Consider the following 7,500-nt stretch of genomic DNA (forward strand, 5'->3'; position numbering starts at 1 on the left):
TACATTATCTCTCTATCTCTCTCTCTCTCTCTCTCTCTCTCTTTCTATCTATCTATCTATCTATCTATCTGTCTTTCTCTCTCTTTCTCTCTCTCTCTCTCTCTCTCTCTCTCTCTCTCTCTCTCTCTCTCTCTCTCTCTCTCTCTCTCTCTCTTTCTCTATCTATCTACCTATCTATCTATCTATCTATCTCTATCTCTTTTTTCCTCTCTGTTTATCTCTCTCTCTCTCTCTCTCTCTCTCTCTCTCTCTCTCTCTCTCTCTCTCTCTCTCTATTTCTATCTATCTATCTATCTATCTATCTGTCTTTCTCTCTCTTTCTCTCTCTCTCTCTCTCTCTCTCTCTCTCTCTCTCTCTCTCTCTCTCTCTCTCTCTCTCTCTCTCTCTCTCTCTCTCTCTCTCTCTCTCTCTCTTTCTCTATCTATCTATCTATCTATCTATCTATCTCTATCTGTTTTTTCCTCTCTGTTTATCTCTCTCTCTTTCTCTTTGCTGTTACATGTATGTTCATTTGTGTATTTCCGGATGGAGGTGATGCGATGAACGAATAGCCAGATGGTAACAGTGTGCGAAGGAAAGAAAAGAGAAAAAAGTGGGGAAAGGGAGGAGAGAGAAGAAAGGGAAAGAATATATATATATATATATATATATATATATATATATATATATATATATATATATATATATATATATAAGAAACGGGGCAAGACAGGGAGAGAGAGAGAGAGAGAGAGAGAGAGAGAGAGTAAGAGAAAGAGAGAGAGAGAGAAGAATAAACATGGTATATAGAAAAGCAGAGGAACCGAAAGGAAGACAAGTAAACAGATCGACAGAAAGGAACACACACACACACACATGCACACGCACGCAGACAAACACACACACACACACACACACACACGGCTAAATCTCAAGGCCTTTTCTTCCAGTCTTTTGATGAATTCCCCGAAGTCAAAAGCTAAAAAGCTATCTACCACTTGTTCCCGCAGCAGTTATCAGCCTCAGGACTTTAACCACTCACCTTGTAATACTAAACGAAAATAAGGAGCGAGATAAAAAAAAAAAAAAAAAAAAAAAAAGATTCCAGCAAATGTTTTACCTGAAAGCGAACCAAACTGCGATGAATATTGAATGAGCTCTTGTGCAATATTGCAAAACGGTGCAGAGCCAATCATGCATACCTAAACCTTGAGAGTGGACGGTAAAAGATGAATTAATTATACGTGTTTGCACAGACAAAACGGTTCACACTTTAAAATTTTCCCCTCGGGCTTTATGGAAGATTTCTTATGATAGTGTGAACGTGCATAAATACGTACATTTATAAATACATATGTACGTACTTGCATGCATCGAAACAGATACGTCCAGCCAGCCACAATCCGAAGAGTATTTGAAAGGCTTTGGCTGTCACTATTGCGTGAAATATGGCCACGACACTCAAGTTTTATCCCTTCTGTTATGGAAAGGTTCTTTTCAAGATCGCCATTTTTTTCTCATCCATTCCAACTTTCGATGCTTTTCTTGGTTCAGCATTTTGCACAAGGCACTCGAAATTCATCTCTTCATTTTTATTATCAATTTAGTTTTTTGACGATCGTTCAAAGCCCGAAGCCGAAGCACGTACGCGTACACTCTAGAAAAAATGAACTGCCCTTCTAGGATATGTATTATAGTACTTTACTATGATGAAGATGTAATATCAAAATGACATTTTTAAAAATGTCGATACTCACTTATACTCTACATTTACCTTCGTTATATTATTCAAAAATATGTTATCTTCTTTTTAAATAAATCCTGTTTTTTAATCGATCTGACACATAAATCATGTAACGGATTATGTCTCTTGAGCGTTCCCGTAAATTCCAGCCTCTCCTCCAGGTGCCAGAGCGCAAAGAGTTTTCGTGAATTCTCCTAAACTATGGCATTTTTAAGCGTAACGTTACCTAATGGATAAATCTATCAGTGATTTGCAACTCAGATTTTTGCCTTATCAGCTGATATTTGGATATTGGTTATCTCCTGCGCAACCGGGAAATGGCGACATTTTAAAATCTTTAGCGAGTTTGATTTTTTTTTTTTTTTTTTTTTTGCATTCGAATAAGGATGTAATGGCCATTCAATTATTTTTAATCTAATATCTAGGTAATTATGGAAACAATCTTTAAAAGTTCTAGAATCTGACGTGTTTATACAACCAATGGCTGTTTTTTTGTCACCTTACACATACAAGACCAATACAAAAAGGAAGACTTCTAAGGCCAAGGAATATTCATATAAAAGTTGATCGCTAATATCATAACAGAACAGAAGACTTCGAATCTTAAAGGCAATGAAAGACAATAATGATTTTAGGAATAACTGTAATAATCCCAATGACAATTACATTCCTGAGCCGAGAGCTACACCAGGATAGAGCAAAGGATAAATCATACATTATTATCTCACACACACACACACACATACACACACACATGTATATATATATATATATATATATATATATATATATATATACATACACACACACACACACACACACACACACACACACATATACATATATATATATATATATATATATATATATATATATATATATATGTATGTATGTATGTATGTATGTATGTATGCATGTACACACACGCGCGCACACACACACACACACACACACACACACACATATATATATATATATATATATATATATATATATGTATGTATGTATGTATGTATGTATGCATGTACACACACGCGCGCGCACACACACACACACACACCTTTCGTCTCTTGTTGTGTTCCCTTCTGCTTCCTCTCTTCGTCCTCTCCTCTCTCCCTTTTCCCTATACTTTTCCCCCGCAACCGATTCCAATATTTTCCAAAGTTACTGAAATTAGCCTCGATCGGCTAAAGTTCACTGTAAGCTTTAAATTGAGGTCAATATTACAAAAGTTGGTTCGTTTCACCTGCAGTTAATGAGGTGGCAACGTGTGTACATTACCTGGAGGGGTTCCATACTTCCCGATATTTCTCTCTCTTTTGTGTCTGTCTCCATTTCGTTCTCTGTTTTTCTTCTTTTCTTTTCTTTTTATTTTGACTTTTCTCTCTTCTCCCTCTCTTTTTTCTCTTCCATCTCTCTCTCTCTCTCTCTCTCTCTCTCCTCCCCCCTTTCTTTCTCTCTCTCTTCCTTTCCTCTTCTGCTCTCTCTTCCCTTGGGTATCCATTCAACTCTCTTTTCCCTGTCTATTTTTCTCTAGAGAAACTAAGAAAAAAAAGTCACTACCTGATCACAACAGTAACCAATATAAATTTCCCTTTTCAATTAACAAATCAAAATTAACACCATTAGGCTCCACCTCCCCCCCCCCCTGCCCCCCCTCACATGATCAGCTGACGTGATTCCCCGAGCAAGATATCAGTTCAAACAAGTAAACACGATGGAAAATATTCGAAAAAACAAGAAAGTGTATGCATAAAAAAAGAAGACAGAAAAAAAAATCGACCACTAACAGCCACCACAAATAAACAAACAAGCAAAAATCGATTAATCAACGGAAACACGCTTAAGCAATTAGGCACCAACAAACAAACAAACAAACAAACAAGCACAATGGGAAGAGCGGCGGCCGATGGAACGAGAGAAAGATCGCTTACCATGATAAGCGGCCCAGCATTAAGGAGACAATCGTATTATAAGCGTAAGTAAAACCGCCGTTAATTACAGCACAGTGGGTGACGTTCCGATAGGACGGGGTAAGGGACAAGCAGGGAATGGGGAGAGGGAGAGAAGGAAGGAAGGGAGAGAGAAAAGGAAAGGGAGGGAAAGAAAATGAAAGAGAGAGAGAGAGAGAGAGAGAGAGAGAGAGAGAGAGAGAGAGAGAGAGAGAGAGAGAGAGAGAGAGAGAGAGAGAGAGAGAGAGAGAGTGAGGGAGGGAGGGAGGGAGAGAGAGAGAGAGAGAGAGAAAAGAGAGAGAGAGAGAGAGAGAGAGAGAGAGAGAGAGAGAGAGAGAGAGAGAGAGAGAGAGAGAGTAAATGAGAGGAGGAGCGAGGTACTAACTCTGAACTAACTACAACTGTCGAGTCTCACTTGAGAAGGTCACTACAGAACGATAAAGGGAGAGAAAGAGAGACAAAGGAGAGTAAAACAAAACAAAAAAAAGAAACTTGCAGCAGCCATACTTATACTTCCCCTAAACACAGACAGGAAACAAGGGGGGCAGGGGCTGGGGGCATGACGTTCGACCCCCCCTCCCCCTTCAGACCTCCTTCAGCCCCCCCCCCACCCCTTCCCCGTTGCTTCTACCATGTCTCTCCATTCTGACGCCTGGCCCGAAGCCAAAGCCATTATCAAGTGATTAGATAAGGACACGGTGATGGGAATGGACATAATGTTCCCCTTCCTGAAACCTTCAGACCAACACTTACACTGTGTTCGTATGTGTGGCTGAGTATGCGTGGGGTTCCTTTTTCTGGCATGTGGTGAGCTAAAGACACTATATATACACAATTATCTACGTAAATTACATATATATAGTCATACACACGTACAGTCATCTATCGCAAGTACACTTACACAAGACACGCACACTCACACACGCACAAACACACACACGCACACACACACACACACGTACATACACCCAAAACCAAGCGAAAGAACCGTGAAAATTAATTGTAAAGCTTTAATCTCGTGTCCTTAATCACGGACACACACACACACAAAAAAAAACAAACAATGTATTTACCAGATTTAGAGAATAATACACACGCCCGCCCCCTTTTATTAACTAATGACCCTCCCCCACACCATACTTTAATCTCCCCTTTCCCCCTCCCCCTCCTCCCCCCTCCCCCCTTCCCCCTTTCCCCTCTTATCCTTCTTTTGTGTCCATGATAATCTCAAACAAAATCTGATTTCTGTACCAGGCTTTAGTAAGCTTATGTGCAGGAGACACTGATATCATAATAAAACTATTATCAGTACATTCAACATTTAACACTTAACGCACGCACGCAGACACACACATGCAGTCATTCACACACAGACAAAACGGAAAGAAAAATAGGAAATGAAAAAGGGAGATGTTTAAAGAAATTTAAAATAGGCAAAAAAATAAAGAAATGGGATGGCAGAAAAAAAAATAGATATGATAATAATGATGATAATGATGATAATGATGATAATGATGATAATGAAAATAATGTTAGTTATAGTGATATAGTGATTATAGTGGAAACGATAAAAAAATGGTAGTGATGAAGATAATGAAATAAAAATAAAAATATCGATAACGATAATATAATAATGATAATAAAAATGATGATTAAAATGATGATAACTTTGATAAGGATAATGATAATTTCATTAATATTAACAACAACAACAATAATAATAATCATAAGAATGATAATAATGATGAAAATAATAATATCAATGATGATTATAATTATATTGATGATAATAATAATAAGGATGAAAATAATAATGATGATAATAATGATTTTGATAATAATGATAATGATAATAACAGTAATGATAACAATGATAATGATAAGAATAATTATAATGGGGATAATAATAACAATAATAATAACAATGATAATAATGGTGATAATGATAATATTAATATTAATAACAATAATAATAATAAATGTAATAGTAATTATACAGTAAAAAATGTGATAAACAATAATATAATGACAATAATGATAACGATTATGATAATAAAAACAACAACAACAACAATAATAGTAACAACAATTATAATGATAATAATGATAATAATAATAATAACCATAATAATAACAATAATAATAATAATAATAATAAAGATAACCATGATGATAATACCAATAGTAATAACAACAATAATGGTGATAATGATAACAATACCAGTAGTAAAGATAATGAAGTTGATGATAATAATAGTGATATTTATGAAACAAATGATAACAGTAATGATGATGATAATAATAATAGTGATTATAATAATAATGATAGTTATTATGACAATAAAGATAATGGTAATAATAATAATATTAATAATATTAAGAATAAGAATAAGAATAAGAATGATAGTGATAAAAATGAAAATTATAATACTAATAAGGATAACAATAAGGACGCCAAAAGAAATAATAATAATGATGATAATAATGATGATGATGATGATAATACTACTACTACTAAAATAATAATAATAACAATAATAATAATAATAATAATAATAATAATAATGACAGTGGTAATAATAATAAAGATAATAAAAATAATGATGATAGCAATAATGATAAGAACAATGATAATGGTATTGGTAATAACAATATGTAAATAATGATAATAATAATAATACTAATAACAACAACAACAACAACAATAATAATAATAATAATAATAATGATAATAATGATAATAATAATTATAATATTGATAATAATAATAATGATCATGATAATGATAAGGATGATATGATGATAATGATAATAATAATACTTGTAATGATAAACATGATAATAGTAATAGTAATAACAATGATAAGGATAACGAAGATAATGATAATAATAACTATTGTAATAGCAATAACAATAACAACAACAACGACAACAACAATAATAATAATAATAATGATAATAATAATAATAATAATAATAGTAATAATAATAATAGTCATAACAATAATGATGAAGATGATAATAGTGATAATACTAATAATGGTAATGGTAATACTAATAATGGTAATGATAATACTAATAAGAAGAACAATAGTAAAGATAATAATGGTAGTCGTAGTAGTCATAGTAGCTGTAGTAGTAATAATGATAAGAATGATAGCAACAACACCACCAACACCAGAAACAACACGAACAACCAAATTGATAATTATAATAATAACACCAACGATAATAATGGCAAATTGAAGAGACTAAGAATGAAAAAAAGAAAAGAAAACAGATAAGCTAAATGAGGGAGGAAAGAAAGAAGAATGAAGACGAGGAAGGTGAAAAAGGCAGTTTGTAGAATGTTACGTAAAGAGAGCTGGAAGAGGAGAAAGTAGCAATAATTAAAGGAAACAGAAGGAGAGGAAATTCAAGAAAAATAATACAAAATGGAGGACGACGAGTTGGAGAAGAAAAAAAAAATTGATAAAGAAATAAACAAAGAAGAAAAAGAAGAAGAAGATGATGATGATGGGAAGATAAATAAAATGAAAACAAAAGAAATAATAAGAAAGGGAAAGAAATGAAGAGAGAGGAAAAGAGGCAAGGAGGGCGGTAGCAGTAACGGCGCCGGCGGTAGAACACATTCCTGTTACGTAAATCCGGAACAAACAGAGCCAGAGGGGGGGGGGGGCGGAGGAGAGGGAAGGAGGGGCTGGCGGGGGGATAGGAAAGAGAGGAAGAGAGAGAGAGAGAGAGAGAGAGAGCGAGAGTGAGAAGGGGTGAGAGGTGGGGATGAAGGAGAAGGAGGGGAGGAGGGGACGGAGGTAAGAAACGGG

The sequence above is a fragment of the Penaeus chinensis genome, chromosome 9 (assembly GCF_019202785.1).
Source record: "Penaeus chinensis breed Huanghai No. 1 chromosome 9, ASM1920278v2, whole genome shotgun sequence".
Classification (NCBI taxonomy): Eukaryota; Metazoa; Arthropoda; class Malacostraca; order Decapoda; family Penaeidae; genus Penaeus; species Penaeus chinensis.